Raw genomic sequence first — 6,264 nt, forward strand, 5'->3', positions numbered from 1 at the left:
CTCAATGGGGGACTTCCCCCTGTTCTGCGGGGCATCCCTTTGGCAAGGCCCACACACACTCAGTATCTCCAGTGTGGCTCAGGACCTAGCAAAGACCTCCACTTCACACTGGGTTGCCCAGGGTCCTTCAGAGAAATACCCAATGCCTTCCGTTCCAGCTTACAAAACCCACTTCTAACACAGCCACAGCTTTTGGAGATGCACACAATTACAGAAATTAACATACATTTATCCAGGTAATTATTTACCTCTTTTTCTTCCCATAATTTTATTTTGAGACTGTATCGCTCTGTCACCCAGGCTGGAGTGCAGTGGCACGATTTCAGCTCACTGCAACCTCCGCGCCCCCAGGCTCAAGTGATTGTCTTGCCTCAGCCTCCTGAATAGCTAAGATTACAGGCATGTGCCACCATGCCCAGTTAATTCTCATATTTTTAGTAGAGACGGGGTTTCACCATATTGTTCAGGCTGGTCTCAAACTCCTGACCTCAAGTGATCTGCCCACCTCGGCCTCCCAAAGTGCTGGGATTACAGGTGCGAACCACCATGCCCAGGCTTCCTCCCAATAATGATCTGGGATCTTAATAGCCAAGGGACTTCTGGGCATGGAGAGAGAGATACCGCTATGACTTGTGCTTCGAAGCTCATTGTCTTAATCATAACTTTCCTAACTATTTAAATACTTCACACTTAATCAAAATTTATAAAATGCATACATCAAATTATTTTAAATATTTAAATGTTGATTAGGTGGCTCATGCCTGTAATTCCCAGCACTTTGGGAGGCCGAGGCTGGCAGATCATGAGGTCAGGAGTTCGAGACCAGCCTGGCCAACAAGGTGAAACCCTGTCTCTATTAAAAATACAAAAATTAGCCGGGTGTGGTGGTATGCACCTGTAATAATTGTAATAATTGCCAGCTACTCAGAAAGCTGAGGCAGGAGAATCGCTTGAAACTGGAAGGCGGAGGTTGCAGTGAGCCGAGACCACGCCATTGCATTGCAGCCTGGGCAACAAGAGCAAAACTCCATCTCGAAAAAGAAAAAAAATGTTGATTACAAGCTAAAAAGTCAAATTCTTCTAAGCTTTTCTGTAAACTGAGTCAGTGGAAACTTCTGCATACCTTGTTAGTATGTCATTAGAGCTAGTGGGGTCATCCAGAGGTTCCTCTGTGCGCAGAGAGGGGACCAAGCCTGTGTGGTCAGCTCCCCATCCAGGATGTACTATTGGACCCTTCTACTCACTGCTCTACATCCAGAACACAAGCACTATCTTTAAAACATCCTGCATGACATCCACAATCCCTCCCCATCCCCAGCCCCAACCTGCTATAACCACAGTCCTGAATTTTGTTGTTTCTCATTCCCTTGCTTTTCTTTATAGATTTACTTCCTATATATACACCCCAATACAATATGATTGAGTTTTGCATGCCTTGAGCTTTATTTAAGTGTGATTATGTGTATTCTTGAGATTTGCTTCTTTTCACTCAAAATTATGTTTCTGAGCTTCATTCATTTTCACTAGAGATTTTAATTCTAAAACTCTATATTTAATAAGTATATATAAATATGCCCTAATTTATTCAGTCATTTGTATTAGAATGGATTCAGTTTTAAAAGACAGAAGGCTCCCAATAACAATGTGTACTAGTCAGCCTTTGCCATGATACTGTTGCATAACAAACTGTCCTAAAACTGTGGCTTACAACAACATGCCTTTATTTTTATGTTCATAGGTCAACTATGGTTTGGCTCATCACAGTGGCACTCCCAGTGGCTCTGCAGATCAGCTGAACTTGGCTTCAGGCTGTGCATGGGTTCAGTTCTGCACCAGGGGTGCTATTTCAGGGCTCTAGGATAAGGGGTCAGTGGCAGTGGCTATCTGGGGCATACTCTTCTCACAACAGATCACTGGAGCACAGAACCAAGTCTCATCTCAAGTCCTCTCCTTGTATGATATCTACTTACATTCCATTGGCCAAAGCAAGTCATACAGCCAAGTCCGCATCAATGGGACAGGGAAGTAGACTTCTCCCCTAGTGGAAGGGGAAGGGAGCAAATATTTGCTGAACAATAGTACAGTCTAGCACACAGTGATTTAAACAAGCGAGGAGTTTATTTCTGTCTCCTGTGAAAGCCCAGAGATGAGTAGTCCAGACTGGAATGACACTCAGCAGTGCCAGGGATTGAGGTTCCTTCTATCTTAAGGACAGAACCTTACTATTCTGTCATGAATGATTTCTTTCCCTAAAGTCACCTCATGAATCAAGATAGCTGCTCCAGCTCCAGCCATCAACTCCATATTCCAGCCACAGAAAAGAGCAAGGAGAAAGGAGAATGGCATGCCTCCACACCAGAAATTACACACTACTGCTTATAACCCAATGGACAGAACTTAGTCACATGACCACTCCTGGTTTAAAAGGGGGATGGGAAATATAGTTTTCATTTGGAGTGGCTATGCATCTAATTAAAAATCAGAAGTCCTAAATGGAGGGGAAGTAGATCCCAGGGATGGGGGTAACTTGTAATCTCTGCCACATCACTCTCGTGTCAATAGACATTTGGCTTGTTTCTGTATTTTTTTTTTTTTTTTTTTTGAGACTGTTTCATTTTTGTCCCACAGGCTGGAGTGCAGTGGTACGATCCTGGCTGACTTCAACCTCCACCTCCCATGTTCAAGCGATTTTCCTGCCACAGCCTCCCAAGTAGCTGTGACTACAGGCGCCAGCCACCACGCCAGGCTAAATTTTTGTATTTTCAGTAGAGATGGAGTTTCAGCATGTTGGCCAGGCTGGTCTCGAACTCCTGACCCCAAGTGGTCCGCCCACCTCGGTCCCCCAAAGCACTGGGATTACAGGCATGAGCTACCATGCCCAACCTGTTTCTGTATTTTTACTGTTACATACTTTGTGACAATGAACATTCTTATAAGAGTTTCTTAGGGAATATGACTAAGAGTGGAATTCCTAAATGATAAAACATGTGTATCATTAACTAGATACTGACAAATTGCCATTCAAAGTGGTTGCTCTGATTTACATTCTCACCAGAAGTATAAGAGTCCTCTTACTCGGCATCCTTATCAGCACTTGATATTCTCTAATTTAATCACTTTTCCTAAATCTGAAGGGAGGAAAATGGAATCTTGTCATGGACTTAATTCCCTGATTAGCAATGATATTGAACATTGTTTATGATGTTTATTTAATATTTGCATTTCCTCTTTTGTGAAGTATTTGCCCTTTCTTTTTCTCTTTTCTTTCTTTCCTTCCTTCCTTCCTTTCTCCCTCCCTCCCTCCCTCCCTCCCTTCCTTCCCTCCTTCCCTTTCTTTTCTTTTCTCTTTTTTCTTTTCTTCTCTTCTCTTCTTTCTCTCTTTCTCTCTTTCTTTCTTTTTCTTTCTTTCTTTCTTTTGACAGGGTCTTGCTCTGCCACCCACGCTAGAATGAGTGGTTTAATCAAAGCTCACTGCAGTCTTGAACTCTTGGGCTCAAGCGATCCTCCTGCCTCAGCCTCCAAAAGTGCTGGTATTACAGGTGTGAGTCATCATGCCAGACCTAGTTTTTCTCAATGATTTTTAGAAGTTCTTTATATTTTCTGAATACTAATTCTTATCAAGGATAAATATCACAAATATCTTCTTCCAGCTTGTTGCTTGCATTTTCATTCTCTTTCTGGTTTCTTTGTTCATCCTTTCAATGAACAAAAGTTCTTAATTTTGATTTAGTCACAATTACCACCTTTTCCCTTTGTGGTTTGCCATTTTGAGTTGTGATTTTTGTTTGTTTCTAACCTTTCCTGTGGTACTGAGAGTTATGTTTTAAAAGCTTTTCCCTACCATGAAGTTATGATGATGCTTCCCTAATATTTGCCATGATGATTTTCTTCTAACGCTTTTATAGTTTTGCTTTTACGTTTCATTAATTATTATTTTTTTTGAGACAGGGTCTCACTCTGTCGCCCAGACTGGAGTGCGGTGGCGCTATCACGACTCACTGCATCCTTGACCTCTCGGGCTCAAGTAATCTTATCACCTCAGCCTCCAGGGTGGCTGGGACTACAGGTGCATACCACCATGCCCACCTAATTTTTGTATTTTTTTTGTAGAGATGGGGTTTCGCTGTGTTGCCCAGGCTGGTCTGCAACCCTTCAGCTCAAGTTATCTGCCTGCCTTAGCCTCCCAAAGTGCTGAGATTATAGGCATGTACCACTGCGCCTGGCCCAGCCCTACATTTAATTAATTTTTATAAGTATGGTTTAAGTAGGAATCCAATTTTTTCTTCCATGTGGATAACTGTCTTACACATTTCCTAACTGAGTTTTCAGTTGTGCTTTCTCTCTCTCTCTCTTTGAAGATGGGGTCTCTGTCATCCAGGCTGGAGTGTTGTGGTGTAATCACAGCTTACTGTAGCCTTGACCTCCCAGGCTTAAGCAGTCCTCCCATCTCAGCCTCCAGAGTAGTTGGGACCACAGGTGCACACCACCATGCCTGGCTAATTTTTTTTTTTATTTGTAGAGACAAGGTCTCGCTGTGTTGCCCAGGCTGGTGTTGAATTCCTGGGCTCAAGCTATCTTCCCGCTTCAGCCTCCCAAAGTGCTGGGATTACAGGCATGAGCCACCATACTCAGCCTTGAGTTTCTCTCTAAATGAATTGTATACTGCAGGAAGTTTAAGAGTTCTCTCGAGGCCGGGCGTGGTGGCTCATGCCTGTAATCCCAGCACTTTGGGAGGCCGAGGCGGGTGGATCACGAGGTCAGGAGATCAAGACCATCCTTGCTAACACAGTGAAACCCCGTCTCTACTAAAAATACAAAAAATTAGCTGGGCGTGGTGGTGGGCGCCTGTAGTCCCAGCTAATCGGGAGGTTGAGGCAGAAGAATGGCGTGAACATGGGAGACAGAGCTTACAGTGAGCCAAGATCCCGCCACTGCACTCCAGCCTGGGCAACAGAGTGAGACTCCGTCTAATAAAAAAATAAAATAAAATAAAAAAGAGTGCTCTCGAATGTCAGCTGAAAACTTCTGATTTACTGATGTCTGATGAACAATGGACCAGGTTCGGCTTCATGGATTGAATAGCTTTCCCCCACTGATCTGCACTCTCTACTTTGTCACAGATCTGGTTTCCAAATTTGTTCTATTTGTTATTCCTGTAGCATGAACACATTGTCTGAATTACAATAGTTTCAAATATGTTTTCACATCTTCTCGGGCAAGTCCACCCATACTGCCCTTGTGCAAGTGTCTTTTGCAACTTCCGGCACTTTGCTTTTCCATGTAAGTAGTAAAATCAGCTTGTCAAATTCCACAAAAGGAATTTTGACAGACTCAATTTGTTTCAAGTAACTATAATTATTCTTTGCTCTTCTGAAGCTCATGATGTCATAAGTTGGCCGGTAAGAACCCCTTTAAGTTGGGGCTTTTGTCATTTCAGGCCTACAACATACATTTTAAAAGCATCTGAATTTTTTGACCACAAAATAATTATTCCAGTTCTTACCCTAATACATGGCATCAACTACTTTTAATGGAAAATAGTGATAAAGGCCACAATTTGGACACTAGGGTACACAAACCAGATTGTTGCATATGAGTACTACTGATACACAGAAAAACACTGCACATCCACCAGAAAGAGCAAGAAAAAAGGTACATCTTTCTAATTCTTTAAAAATTTATTGTAATATAAAAGTTTTATTTTCTCTACAATTTAATTACTGTAATTGGAATTAGAATTGTATCTCTCTCTCTCTCTTTTTTTTTTGAGACAGGGTCTCGCTGTCTCACGCAGGTTGGAGTGCAGTGGCACCATCTTGGCTCACTGCAACCTCTACCTCCCAGGCTTAAGCCAGTGTATCTTCCTACCTTAACCTCCGGAGTAGCTGGGACTATAGGCCCATGTCACCATGCCTGCCTATTTTTTGCATTTTTTGTGGAAACAGCTTTGCCCTATTGCCCAGGCTGGTCTCAAACTCCTGGGCTGAAGGGATCTGCCTGCCTCAGCCTCCCAGAGTGATGGGTTTACAGGCGTGAGCCATCTTGCCTGGCCCAGAATTGTACCTCTTAAAACATGATGTTTCATTAATCATCATCACCTTTTATTACATTTTACACACATGAAGATCCAAGTTCAGTTTTCAGCTTCTTCACATTTTCAGGGTCTAAAATGATTCTCTTTGGGTATCACAGCGGCAGGCTGCTCTGTGTTGTTCTTGTTCAGGACCCCAACTGATTTAGAATATTTGGGACCAACGGTGTCAT

The sequence above is a fragment of the Papio anubis genome, chromosome 7 (genome assembly GCF_008728515.1).
Source record: "Papio anubis isolate 15944 chromosome 7, Panubis1.0, whole genome shotgun sequence".
NCBI classification, from domain to species: Eukaryota; Metazoa; Chordata; class Mammalia; order Primates; family Cercopithecidae; genus Papio; species Papio anubis.